Genomic DNA, 15,364 nt, shown 5'->3' with positions numbered 1-15,364 from the left:
CACGCTATATTAACACATTGGTCCAGGTGCAGAATTTTGCTGTGAACTGTATTTTAAAATAAGAATTCTAAACACTTTTTGATCTGAGAAACTATGTTATAAGATATAGAATAGAGTGCAGTCCAGTGAAATAGGCATCTGGGTAGTGAGCATTAACTTAGGGGCTCGACAGATGGGGAGAAAGGGGAGGTGAGATGCTGCCCCTTTGTGCCCCCGACAGAGGCCACAGCAACCAAATGGTGTGGCCTCGGGAGTCCTAAAAAGAACCTGCTCCCGGTGGGTTGTTTTTGTGCCATGCGCAGGACGCCATTGCTACCCTCGCTCACACCAATGATGCATACGTGGCACGGCACCGTTTGGATGCTGCACTGTGCATACATCATCATGGTGGGCCCCGTGTGGATGGGGGCGAGCCATGATGGCACACATGGTGCATGGTAGGCCTCGGGAGCATGCGAGCACTCCACTCTCCTGAGCCCTAAAATCGGACCCAGGTACCAAGCCTTAGTTCGTATGGAATCTGTGATGGTAAAATTCCTCAAGCATTTCTATCTGCCAGCCACCTTCTGCATCATAGATAGCTAAAATATAGATACAGATATAGTATATTTACCACTGACTTTAATGCGAACAAGATCATTCATCAGAACTTTTAAAAATCTATCTTCTGAGTCTTACTAACCTAACACCTGTAACCTTGGCTGCTTTTGAACACCTCCCTTTATATGAATAGAAAAAACATTCTGTGTGGTTTCTTACAAAGTATACTTAAAGGGCATTCCTCTTAATCATTATATTTTGTCATTAAATCAGGCTTCAGCTGTATTTTCTCCCCTATGCCCCAGCAGTTTATACATTTATTCTTTGCTCTGCCTGAATTCTTGTAATTAGAAAGTGACTTATGAAACTGCACCAAAAATGTCACACCCACCTGCTTTCCCAAACACCAAAAGAGTTGAGATGCTAATCACACATTGTCAAAACAGTACCTTGCCTCTAGCAATTATTCCCAATACTTTTTAATAGATAGTTACAAATCCTGGTCATATTTTAATTTCAAAGCATACACAGAAAGTAATTAAATGCACACACATGCACACACATACACACATACAATTGCAGAGTATTTCATTCAAAGTATTTTAGTTATCTAATATGAATGTTACCCTTTCTTGTCCATCTTGTTAAGATACTACTATGAACCATTGAAAAGGCAGAATTTAACACATCAGATTTCCTTTCTATATATAAAACAATCCTGCTAAACATTCTGCTTCCCCTCAGGGCTTTAGGGTATGCTTACATCAGACAAATGTTCAAAGTTATTCCATCAGGTTATCCAGCACACATTGTGTTCCACAGGAGAGATTGTCCTCAAGGGAAAGTCTGTCTCTTAAAGTCGTTTACAAATTGATCTAGCCATTTGGTTTAAAAATGATATAGATAATGTGCAGTTTGCAGCTGCTGAGCCTTTTCTTAGGGTTAGGACAGAAGAATAATGCTTTAAGAATCAAGAGAGAAACTAGAGAAAATTTGGTTTCCAGAAATTTGTAACCCAGGGTTAAGTGCAGAACTTGGGGAAGTAACCTTTTGAACTATAGTTCCCAGAAACCAATGTAACCAGGCTGGCTGGGGGATTCCAGGAGTTGTAGTCCAGAATATTTTTGCCAATTGCTGTTCAGAACTTATTTTGACTCAGCAAAAAGAAAACAGTTACTGTCCTTGACCCCCTGCTGTAGAACTGGCCCTACCATTAGTAAGACTGGAGAGGCCATCTCAGGCTTTGGGTATCTTTAAAAGGCAGCAAATTATTATATACTGACTTTATCATTGTGTTTACTGCCAGGGAATGGGAAAGGTGCTTATGGGTTTTTCTGCTTCACAACCTGGCTGCCCCTTGAGTTGGGGTGATGAAAGACCACTTTCTGTCTGCTTCACAGATAAAAGAAGTTTAGGGCCAGCCCTGAGCTACTGAATTCTGAACTCATTGAGTGGCCTTGGACAAATCACTATCTCTCAAGCCTTCTCCTGAAAAGCTGAAGACCAATTTTACAGTAATGACATGAGCAAAATTAAGATCACAGCTCCATTAACTCTCCAGGTCAGTCAATAGCTTCTGTTAGATGTTTGCATGCGTTCAAAAATTCTTCCCTCTCAACCAAGAACTAGGAACTGGGAAGGATCTGTGGTTCACCAGAAAGTTCATCCTACTGGTCCCTTTGCATCCACCTTGCCTGGCTTACGGCAAGGGACTGTGGGAGTTTTAGTCTAAACATCTGGAGGGCCAAATGATCCTCACCTTTAGAAACATATTGTTCAAGAGTCGCAGATTGTCACCGAGAGCCTCCATTTGAACACATCTTTTAGTTGTTTTATAGGCATTTTAATCTATTTTCCATGAATCATATGCCCATGGCATATGATTTGTTTTTTCCCTTCCTATTAAAACTAAGACATAGTTATTAGAAATGGCACTAAAATACAAAATCCACAAAACAGTGATACTTTTATTGGCCCAATCAAAATGCAGAATACATTGTGCAAGCTTTCAAAACTGCATTAGTTTCTACATCAGGCAAACATGTTTCAAATCATACAGGAGAAGAAAAGTGATACTGCTGGAGTCATAAGCCTACATTGTGTCTCGGATATTATTTTTGTTGTCATCAGTTAAGATGATCCGGAGGGATCTCAATGCAAGCAGAGGTGACTCCCCTTCTGACTCTTGTGGGATCTAGAGACAAAGGGCGATAAAAGACAGGTAATAACATTTCAATTCCATAAGCAACAGAAAAATAACTTCCCTTGAGATTTAGATTGCCTCTATTCTGTACAAAGCTAACAGCCCCTTTCTTAGGCAGAGAACATTAAATTTCTCAAGAAGTTTCTATAATGTTACATCTGGGAAAACTTGTAGGTGCTGTATAGATAAAACATGGTAATTTTAATCCAAATGATAAAGCTGTGCCTTTGTTGGAACTAGAAACCTAAAAGTGCTAAGTTCCAGTCCATTAGTCCCCCCCCCCTTGTTAAAATTTCCCCTGTTGCAACAAAATTCAGTATCTTCAAATTCAGAAAATTTATCCAAGGGTAGCTATGTTGGCCATGCAGCAAAATACAACAAAATCCCATATCCACAAAACAGCAATACTTTGCAGAAAGACATTATTGATGATCAAACAGAAAGAGATGAAGCAATGATTAAGAGATAATTTGCTTTAAGCTTTAATGGAAAGAAGAGAAGCAAAAGAAAAGGGAGATAGGAACAAAACTAGAAAAATAAATGCAGTAGTTCAACATCTAGTGAGCAAGGATAAAGAGGACAACTGTAATAATCAACACAGAGAAATAGAAGATAGCAACAAAGAAGGAAGAATGGCAGACCTCGTCTACAAGGTCCAGGAACTCGAAGTTCAGACCAAGGGCTGGAATTCTTTATGATGAGAAAAGGCACATACTAGAAGATAAAAATAAAATAAAAATATGTTAGATGCAATACATAGAAGGGCTATATAAAAGAGATGAAAAAATGAATGACACGTAGAATGAGGAACCGTATGAAGATGAACTTCAAATTCTAGAAAGCAAGGTTGAAGCTGCAATGAGAGAAATTGAGAAGAATAAATCACCAGAAACAGATAATATTCCAGTTAAACTGCTACAATCCATACACACAGAATCAGCTCTAGTGTTAACTAAAATATGGAAACAAATGTGGCAAACAAAATGGTGTACAACAGAGTGGAAATTATAAATATATTAGTTTCTGGACACAGTACAAGGTGTGTTGGTAATGACCTTTAAATCCCTTCATGGCTTCAGTCCAACCTACTTGTGGGATCGCCCTCTTCCGTATAATCTGCCCCACACACTTAGGTCCTCTGGGAAAAACTGATTACAGCCAACAAAGACCAGATTGGTTATGATTTCCCAGAGGGCCTTTTAATCTGCAGCTCTCAAATTATGGAATGGTCTGCTGGAGGAGATGCAATACTCTACATGGGGCAACCCTTATACCAAACTCGGAAGCTGCAAATGGTGCAAAACATGGCAGCCCGGCTGGTCACTGGCGTATCCAGGACCAGCCACATAACACCTGTGCTAAAAGATCTTCACTGGCTGCCCATTCGCTTCCGAGCTCAATATAAGGCGTTGGTTATTACCTATAAAGCCCTAAATGGCTTGGGCCCAGGATTCCTGAAGGACCACCTCTCCCCGTACATTCCGCCTCGCACCCTCAGAACATCTGGGCAGCAACTCCTGAAGGTGCCTGGGGCTAAGTTGGCTGTTACAGCCAAAAGATCTTTCTCCACAGCTGCCCCAGCCCTTTGGAACACGCTGCCCACGGAGCTCCGCTCATCTTCCACCCTGGCCCAATTTAGGAAGGGTCTAAAAACCTTCCTATTTAATCAGGCATTCCCCGACTAAATATCCTGTGGGCCTCCCTCCTCTCTCGTGGCCGTGAGGTTGGGCTAAGGGGTTGTTTTTATTGTTTTTAGGATTGTTGTTTATATATGTGCTTTTAACCTGTATGTTGTTGCACTTTGGTGCATTTTGTTAGCCGCCCTGATCTTTTGGAAGGGCGGGGTACAAATAAAAATTTTATTATTATTATTATTTATTATACATAACTAATCTTGGCAGCTTTAAAAAGGCTGTCAAGATGGATCTCTTCTGACAGCCCTTCCCTGATTGATTGACCCAGCTGCCTCCACTGACTTTGACTGACTTGGATTGTCCTAAGACTGCACATGGTGTCTGGTTTTTGTAAGGATGGTTCTATTGAACTAATGACTTCAATTGTTTTTTCATAGTCTGGTGTAATTTGTGGTTTATTTTAAGGACGGGAGATATGGGATTATTTTATTGTATAAATGGCTTCAATGATGTAAGCCGCCTCGATCTTATTGGAGAGGCAGCATAGAAATAAATTATTATTATTATTATTATTATTATTATTATTATTACTATTATATGCGCCCCCCCTCCAAAAAAAAGGACTGCAGCAACTATAGGACCATAGAATTAATCTCCCATTCAAGCAAAATTATGCTCAAATTTCTGCAACTTAAACTTCATCAAAATGAGGCTGTCGTACTTTGGCTATATCATGAGCTGGGACAGCTTATTACAAAAGACAGGAATGTTAGGAAAGGTAGTCCATTGACATGAATGTCTAGTCATAACTGACTGTAGGGAGTGGTGCTCATTTCTGTTACTAAGCTGAAGAGCCAGCATTGTCCACTTTGAACCTCAAGGATGGTAGAAGCTGGGACGAGTGACAGGAGCTCACCCCATCATGCAGCACTCAGGCCTCAAACTGCCAACCTTCCAATCTTCCAGTCATCAGAACTGGCATCTTAACCACTAAGCCACAGCATCCCTAAGAAAGGTAGAGGGTAATCAAAAGAGAGGCAGACCACATGCCAGATGGATAGACTCAATCAGGGAGGTCATGGGCCTGAACCTGTAGGATCTGATAGGGGACTTGGAGATGTCTCATCACAAGGTTGTCATGAGTCAGGGTCAACTAGAAGGCAGTTAACAACAATAACAACAAGCTTTCACAACTTCACTGTCTTTTTTTTCATGTAAGGATGTTAAAATTCATACAGGAGAAGAAAAGTTATGAGGCAACTAGAGTGTTCTCTTATAATCAAGCCCCCTCTCTAAACACTACTTCCAACACTTTGTACTTTCCTTTTCATATATCCACGTAACACATTTCCAAGAAAACAATTTTTTCTTGAAATTTCAGTAGGCCCAATAAAATGCATGTTTCCCTCAAAGTGGATTTACAAAAATTACTTAATTCTTTTCCACAGAAAGTCAGCAATAAACAATTGGTTTAATTAGAAGTGCAAATTTAATTAATTGGGTTGTGGAAAAAAAGATAATAATAATAATAATAATAATAATAATAATAATAATAATAATAATAATAATATGTTTTATTTATATACCGCTATTCCAAAGATCATAGCGGTGAACAGCAAGTAAGCTAATTAGCAAGTAAGCTTTACCCTGTTTTAAAATGATCATATCAGGTGCTTATGATGTCTTGAAGAGATCACCATGGCTATGAGGCAGTAAGCACTTGGGGCCAGCATGAAGGTGTGGCATTTAGATGACACACATCCCGATGATGTCCCCAAGCCAGGTTTATGCCGCCTGCCCGCCCAGATGGCGGGCAGTGTTGCAGCGTTCCAATAGCACGACATTTGGATGCCACACACCACAGGAGCACAGAAGAGCCACTGCAATGGTGGAAAGGGCGACTTTTTTCTTCACCAAAAAGGAGCTGCATATTTCTGCTTCTTTTTGGGCCTGAAAAACACCGAATCAGGGCTGTGGCATGGAGGGCTGGTGCCAAACCACATCTTTAGGACTGTCTGTTTCAAATAGATATTTGTTAGGAGGCCCTCAGATGCAAATTTCAAGTATTCAGTATATTCCCTCTATTAGAAATATATGCCCTCACCCCAAAAAATCTGGTTGAAGAATAATATCTGATTAACAAGAATTTGCAAGTCAGTTGAGACTCTTTCCTTTGAAGAAAATCCTGTTTGTGCCATTGCACCCTTGCAGTTGATGTTCTCTGTGATTTAATGTAGCCATTTGTCATTCGACAGGTTTGCAGCTGTAGTGCTCTTTCTTCTTTAAGTTTCCTGTGCCACAAAGTCCAACATCTGATAGATTCTTCACCTACACTATCAAACTCTCAATCACAGAGAAGAGTGTGAAAGAAATGATAGAAGCACAGCAACAGGGGAAAAAAATCTACTGAGTTCATACATCTCTCAGGGTAGAAAGGACAGGGTGATGTAGACACAAAATGTCAGATAATTTTCTTTTTCATTCATCTGGGGTAGTTTATGTTCTACGGTTGAACTCGACATGATCTCCAAGAGTTTCAGGCATGTGGCATTTCCAGGAATATAAATGTGTAGCTTCAAGGCTCCTGTATCTGCAACATTCTTTTGGGCCACATCCATCAGAAATAAATGTATTCTTCCAGACCAGGCAACCTCTAGGGCCTCATTAGTGATACAGAGTTCTAATTCTGATCTCATTTGCATCTGTAATCTGATTGCTCATTTCTTGGCAAGCAAATCTATCCTGCAAGAGGCCATCATACTGTGAACGGGCAAAGAGTTCCCTTCTCCATTGTCCTTGATTTGGTGTCCTAATGTGGTGGAAATTCCTTTTTGAAATAAAAACTATAGAAAGATGGAGTCACCTTTGTCAGCCAGAGAGATGGTTTTTGAAATAAAGGCTTGGAGTTTAGGGAAAACTAGAGCAAAGGAATAGTGAGTGCATCTTGACCTGGATGGAAGCTGGCACCAGTAGAAAGACATAACATAAACTACTGAGATAAGGACATTCAGAAGCAAGGTTAGGAGGGAAGCCACTGAATTCCTACAGGAAGGGGTAAGGAGTGATGATGCAGTTTTAATGTATGCATGTATTTCTGTTCTGATTGTAAGAATTCTGTATGTTTAAAATTGTAATTAGCCAATCAGGTGTATTGAAGAAGCTTCTTTGTCTTGAATAATATAAAAAGAGCCATTTTGTCTTGTTCGGGGCCTCAGCTTTTTGGAACTTGAATTCCACTGAGTTCATTGTTTTCCTTTGTCGACAATTGGAAATAAACTTATGGATTTTCAATTACTAGGTCCTCTTGCCAATCCTTTTGCTCTGCAAATCCTAGAAATGTAAGTTTTCTGAAATTTCTGTTACACTATGGAAGTGCTGGTACAGAAGGAAAGAAGCATTTGCTTGCTAACAAGTTCTTTGTTTTTCATTCCTTTGTCTCTCTCCTGCATGAAAAAGTGTAGCATGGGATAGAAGATACTTACATCTGATGGGGGAGTAGACAGTCAACTATTTGAAAAGCTGCCTCCCCATCTGATACTAAGTACCATCACATACAGAGATTGGAGAAATACTTCTTGCAAAGGCAATTCTCCAAATACCCCATTTGACATGGCAGCTGGCCATGGTGGCTGGTAGATTTAGGGAGTTTTCATTCAAAAATGCAACTTTTCCATGCTTTTACCACTTTCCGAAGAGCTATATCCCACCAAATGATGGGGATTTGAATGACTGATATAAAGAGAAGATCCTGTTGAGTACTCACAGGACCAAACACAGATAACAACCAACATTTGCCAAATCCTTCACTGCTGCTGTTTCAATGATCTGCTACATCTATTAAACCTATGAAAATATGCAGAAGAGAAGTGACTGTAGCACTTCTGTGATCAGACACCAGTGTTCAGACACAATCTCTGTCTGCAAGTCTTATGACTGGAGATTGCTTGAAAGGTTATAGGAGGTTTGGTTAGATCCTTTCACTTTTGATAGGCAGTTTAAGCCTGGCAAAAGCTATGCAGCTGGGAATGTACTGGGGTAGTAAACTTTCTATAAGCAACTTTCTTTGTACTTTTGTCATAACTGTTAGGATGGGGATAAACAGTGGGACCTCACCATCTGTGAGCTTGTCATCTGTGGATTTGAGCATCCACATCATACCACTATTAGGGACAACAAGACTTGAGGTCCCATTTTTTTGTATCAGGAACGGATCACCTGTGGATATGAAGGTCTTACTGTACTTCAGTTTCCTTCATTTTGCTTATGTGATATATAACTGTTAGGCACCCATCTTTTATTGAATTTGCCTGAGGATGGGGTATACCCTGCATCAGGCAACCCATGTTGTTGTTGTTGTTGTTGTTGTTGTTGTTGTTGTTGTTGTGTTTCTTCAAGTCACTTCTGACTGATGGTGGCCTATCATGGGGTTTTCCTGGCAAGTTTCTTAAGAGCTGGGTTGCCATTGTCAACCTCTTGAGGCTGAGAATGTGATTTGCCCAGGGTAACCCAGCGGGTTTACATGGCCAACCCAGGATTTTAAGCTTGGTCTTCAGAGTGATAGTCCAACACTCTGGACTCCTTTTATGTGCAGAAAACAGATTTTTTTGGCAAAGAAAATAATATTTCTGCAAACAATTGTTATTTTTTGTGCAGAAAATGTTGAGTTGGCACAAAACAACCATGTGCTAATTTGACTGAATAGGTCCTAAACTCTGAGAATACGCATCAGGTCAGGATACTACTTCTCAAGGTTTCTCAACATTTGAAAAACATGTTTTTCAGCCATTTCTTCTTGAATATTTTTGAATATTCTTTCCATCCCAAGGAAAGAACTGGTCTCAAAGCAACTAGCACATGCCAAAGAATGAAATAGCTGCCAACTCTACTCCCATCAAACCCATGACCAGGCAAGAAAAGAAAGGGAGAGGTCAATAGGAGAACAAATTTTTATAATGTTGGAAGCTCAGAGTCGGGAATGTAAATAATATCCATAAATGTTTTCCTCCTAAATCAGAAGAGCTGTTTTCACATTTCAAGACACGTGTAAAAAATAAAATAAAATAAGGGGGGGGGAGAGAAAGAGAAAGTCCCTTTCCACAAGCTCTTTCACCTCTGTACAAGAGTGAAAAGACCAGTGATGCAGACTGATCAGCAGCATAGAAAACATAGCTCATAACATTTGGAGCAAAAATGTTATGTATCATACAACAAATAATGTTTTGCAGAATAATGTTGCATTTGTGTTTGTTTGGTTATTTATTTATTTATTGGTAGAAATATCTTAAAATAATTTGTATAGCATAACACCTCCAGTAATCTTGCCCAGCAGGGTGAAAACTTTTGATTTTTTCCCCTATTATGTGCAAAAATGAAATAAGTAGAGACTAACATCTCAACTCAGAAGGAATTGGTGCACATCTGGGGCAGATCAGCTTCCAAAGGAGACTTGTAACTGTCTTCAGAAATAAGCTATCAGTTGTCCAACCTTTTAAGGAAAACTGCTTGGTTAACTGAGTGCACAGGGATTCATCTATCATTACTTGCTAGGCTGGCCGATAGGACTGGGACTAGAATAATGGGTGTTGGTGTCATAGAGACACTGACTACTGTATCCTTATAGCAGAAGAGTGCTATACTTTTATGCTTTTTAGTTCAAAGGAAAGAGGTATCTGAATAACTCAGTGATAGATAAAACAAGGTTACCATTAAAGGTAGGCATCATTACCATTAAAGGCAGGTCACCTACTGCCAACCCAAACATATTGACAAAAACCTCTTCAACTAGCTTCCACTTGATTCTTGCAACATGTTTTCCCACTGGCTTTTCACTTGGACTCACACAATTGTCTGAAGCAAGAACAATATATTCCCTTACCTGTTTCCTCACTGACACTCTGCCCATTAAGCAATGATGAAAAGTGGAAGAGAAGCTGCACATAATGGTTTTCATAAGACTTATTGAGGGTAGCCTGACTATGGCTGCTGCCACACTGTAGAATTAATTAAGTTTGAACTGTTATGGCTCCTATACAGTCCCGGGATTTGTAGTTTGCTGTGGCATCAGAGCTCTCTGAGAGAGAGAAGGCTAAATATCTCACCAAGCTACAAATCCCAGAATTCTATAGCACTGGGCCATGGAAATTAAAGCAGTGTCAAACTTCATTAATTCTGCAGTGTAGATGCAGCCCAAGGGCCTTCAAAAAAGGCTGAAGTTTCTCCTAATATCTTTTTCTTTTAAGGTTGTCAGTGGTACTTCTGCCACCTGAAGTGATAAAGCGGGAAAGACAGAAAGACAAGCTTGCAAAGATATGGAATAATATGGCAGAGTACTCTGCCCTTTCTAAAATAAGTGCATTTAAAATATCTCATCTATCTCTCTGAAGCCCTCTTATGCTGTAATAGGTTTCCAATACCACTGCAGCTTTGGCATCTTGCTCTTATTTATAATTAAGATACCACTTAGCCTTACTTTGTTAAATATTAAAGGGCCAGGGTTTCATCAAGTTACATGGGCATCAGCTCTCTGCTAGAGCCTAGGAATGCAGTTCTGTCAAATATCAGGCTTTGTTTTATAGGATTTGAGTAGCCAGATGATGAAAAGCAGAGCTTCCACCCCGAAATATAAATCTGAGACACTGAACACAAGAAAGACAGCTAAAAACTGGCCTCCCGCCTCACACCAAGTTTGTTCTCGACATGGCAAAATGTTGACAGAGGTTCCATATTAAAGTCATGACTGGTCTAGTGAAGAAAATCATTTTGCCTTGAATAAACAGTGTCAGAACTCAGAGCAAGAACAGTTTTCTCACTAAAACATCAGACAGTTCTTGGCATGCAACAACTGTTCCCAAAGAGGTCTTGTTTCGTTTGTGCTTTATTTTGACTTTCAGCCATCAATTAGGCTTTATCATACTACTGCAATTCTGCTGAAACACAGTCTCTTCTGTTGAGATAGTTGGTAATGGAAAATTCAGCTTAGAACTTTGTTTCTGGGCTATCCAGCTCTCTGAAATGGCACATTTTGTTGATATAACCTATCCAAGTATTTGATTCATGTTTGCATTTGCCATGTTTGAGGATTAGTGACTGAAGGATGGGAGTGAGATGTCAGTCTCCACATCCACCTTCCACTCCACATATAGGGCTGAATCCCCTTGGTTAAGCCTAAATAGAATAGATAAATTCATTCAATTGTTTAATGCTGAGTTGACCCAATTGACTTAAGCCAGTCTACTCTATTTGGAACTAATAAGAATTAGGTTCTACCATTTTGTACAGATTAATCTTCAGTGCTGCTTTCAGTTATGTACATGAATAACATTGTGTTGCTGCAATCTGAAAGCAAAGCCAAACATGGCTTAGAGGTTGAAGGAGACTCTCCTTTTGTGCATGTAATTGCTGCTCACTATGAGGAGACAAGGGACTACCATAAAAAGCCTACTCAGAAATGCCAGTTTCCTAATGTCTGGAATGCTCTCCCAAGAGAGATGAACCTGACATTTTAGATACTACCCTAAAATACTCTTGAAGGAAACAGTTAATATTTTATTTCTAATTCCCTTCAAGGTAGATCAGTGCCCTAAGATTTTAACATTTTCATGTTGGTACTTGTTTGGTTTTGTTAAGATGAGATTGATTGCTTTGGTGATTGCTGCTGTTCTTTTTTCAACAACGTTGAGGACATTGGCTCATTAGATGATATATCAAATAAATAAATAAATAAATAAACGGATCAAATGGAAATCTTAATTCAGATTTCCAAAGCAGGGTTTTCATGTAACTTTTTGTGCTCCCCATTAGCAGAAACAGAAGAGGAAATGTAATAATGCTAAAGAAAAAGGGGCACGATGGCAAAACCAATATAATTCAACTTGAATAAAGTATTAATGCCACCAGAAACAAATTGTTTGTTTGTTTGGTTTTTCCCCCCTCAAGAATCTGAATCACCATAACACAGAGTTGTGTGGGTGTCATACAGAGCCACAGTGTTGTGATGTAAATGTCATTTAACCACATTAATCTGACTGCTCAAGCTATTGGCTTCCTTTTTTTCTGTTCTGAAAAAAGGGAAATATAATGATATAGGGTTTTATCAACATGGGAAAACCTTGCCTACAGAACTCCCTGGTTCTCATCTGCACCTTTTAAGCATCATCACATTCCAGCTGAGTCTCACTTCTAAGGTATCCTCCAGTCTTCAGGGGAAATCTTTTGTAGGATACATGAGGGGCTGGAGAGAAAGGGGAGGCTGGAGAAACCTAAGGGTAGATGGAATGTTCTGTGCAAAGCTCTTTGTATCTTGGCCAAAATTCTGACATTTTCATCTACCAGGGCAGATGGAGTTTATATTCCAAGTTTCATTCTTAAATACAGTATATTCAATTCCTTATCTTAATGGGAATGCTGAGGACTCTAGGCTTTCCATGTTTATTCTGTCTTGTTTTCTAATTTTCTAAATTGCAAGTGATTACAATCTCAGCCAAACCACTCAAATTTATCAGTTTTTTTAAAATTCTTTTTAAAGTGAGTTCAATAACTTCTGCGGGGGCCATACGATTCCCACTCCTGATCTATCCACTTAACAGTCTTATTTTCTGTCTGCTACACAGGTACGAAAGTGAACCAACCACTCTATCCTTCCTTTCTTTTAATGTTTGCTTTATTTTATTTCACCATGCGTCCAGTTTCTTGAATGGATTGGGTAACCCTAAAAGTGTACAGTGCAAAAATGAAAATGGATTTGATGGCAAGAAAGAATCTGGTAGTATCTTTGAGATTATTACTGGTTTATTTCAGCATGACCTTTCATGGATATTAATCCATAGTGAGTCTGAAGAAGTGAATTAATAATCACAAAAACCTATGCTGAAATGAACTATGCAATTGGAAAGGTGCTATCAGATTTCTTCTTCCCACTTTCCCCATTTTTCCTTTTTATGCTGTTACAAATTAACACACCTATCTTTATTGGAAACCATTGTGTACCATATCCCACAGCTTGGGCAATTACTTTGAAGAAGAATGAAAACAGTGATATGGTGAAGCTGATCACAACTAGTGATGATGGGATGATGGTTTATTTCCCAGAGAATCATGCTGACTCTCAGAGGTCAAAACATCAACAAAAAACAATGAACATTGCATGCCTATTTCAGTTTACTTTTGTAACAAAACATTTTTACCTATTTCTGTAAAATCTCAAGTCTTCTCAGTTCATGCTCTCATTTATTCCTTCATTCCATTTATGCCTTTCCCCCAATAAGTATATGTTTTAAAAGCCCTATTGACAAAGCATGAAACCTTATACATGTTCCACCTAAAAGTAAGTTCCATTGACTTCCTTGGAGTTTAACTGTTGGATATGGTAGTATCACATGTATTCCTAAAGAAAACTTTACTCAGTTGGGGGCAGTAATGGTAGTAAGTGAAGGGGTGAGAGGCGGAGCACAGCATGGTTGGTGAGCTTGAAACAACATTAGATTCACTGACCTGTTCATCCAACAGTTCAGTTGTAAAGGCAGGCGATCAATGAAATTGAAGAAAGCTAAGGATGCAGAGGAATCCACTGTTTGCCAGTTTTCAGATGAACTGACCAGATTTGCATTTCCTGGCATAATATGCAGATCAGAATGTAGCTATCCTTTGGGATTTTTTGTTTCTTCAAGTGCCAACAAGCTCTTCCTCCCCCCAACCCCCCAGAAAAGCGGTTTCAAAATACACATAAAAATCCAACAATGGTCTCAAGTAGGCAAGAAACATTGAAATCGATGAAATTTACAAGTTCGTGGTTGCATCCACACTGCAGAAATAATCCAATTTGACACAATTCTGGGAACTGTATTTTTGTGAGACATTTAGTCTTCTGACAGACAGATCTGGTGCCACAGAAAATTACAAATCTTGGAATTCCATAGCACTGAGCCATGGCAGTTGAAGTGGTGTCAAACTGGATTATTTCTGCAGTGCTGAACCATACAGTAGTGACCAACAAATTCCATTTATACTCCACATGGGCCTAATACTGGATTCAGTTCAATACATGCATTCAGTTAAATTATGGTTAGCAATATATAATTCCAAGGGAATTATCATCAAAGAAATTTAACTTTTCCAAGCTCTGCTTTTAAGAGCAAAACATTTTAGAAATGTACATTTGGAAGAAAATATGCTTTAAAATATGTATTTAAATGTATATTTTGTACTTATCTCTTTACAAATATCACAAATAAACAAAGGACTTTATCACACAGGGGAAAATTGTGAGAAAAGCAGGGGTTTAAATGGACATTCGTCTGTGAAAATTGTGTGATCGCAGTGAAGATTTTCACATGCATCACAATTAAAGGAGACTTATCCTGGCAATAAACAGGTAACAACCAGCAACAAATCATTCATGGGGAAATCCCGTGAATGATTTGTTGCTGGTTATTACCTGTTTATTGCTGGGATAAATCTTCTTTAATAGTGACGTCATGTGAAAATCTTCACCACGATGACACGATTTTCATGGGCTAATGTCCACTTAAACCCCTGCTTTCCCCTGATTTTTCCTGTGTGAAAAAGTCCAAAGAATCATGACAGAACAAATTTATAGATAAACCCATATAAAAATGATACAAATCAGAAACAGGTTGATTTGTTTATCTCTATAACAGTCATTATATGGCTCTATTATATCTGTCTTAAACATAGAGACAATAATTATTTGATCTTTCTCAACCTTCCCACCTATCTTTTTTAATATATATTAAAGCTACAGATTTGTTCACAAAATTATTTCAGTGTAAATGTGGTAAATAGTCCATTTGCTGGCAACAAATTAAATATATTAAATCAGTGGATCCTTGTTATACGCTGGGGTTTTGTTCCAAGATCCCCAATGGATAACAAAATCCATGGATGCTCAAGTCCCATTAAATATAATGACATAGCAATATGGTGTCCCTTATAAAAAATGGAAAATCAAAGTTTGATATTTGAAATGTAT

The sequence above is a fragment of the Sceloporus undulatus genome, chromosome 4, assembly GCF_019175285.1.
Source record: "Sceloporus undulatus isolate JIND9_A2432 ecotype Alabama chromosome 4, SceUnd_v1.1, whole genome shotgun sequence".
Taxonomy (NCBI): Eukaryota; Metazoa; Chordata; class Lepidosauria; order Squamata; family Phrynosomatidae; genus Sceloporus; species Sceloporus undulatus.
This window is presented reverse-complemented; position numbering follows the sequence as displayed.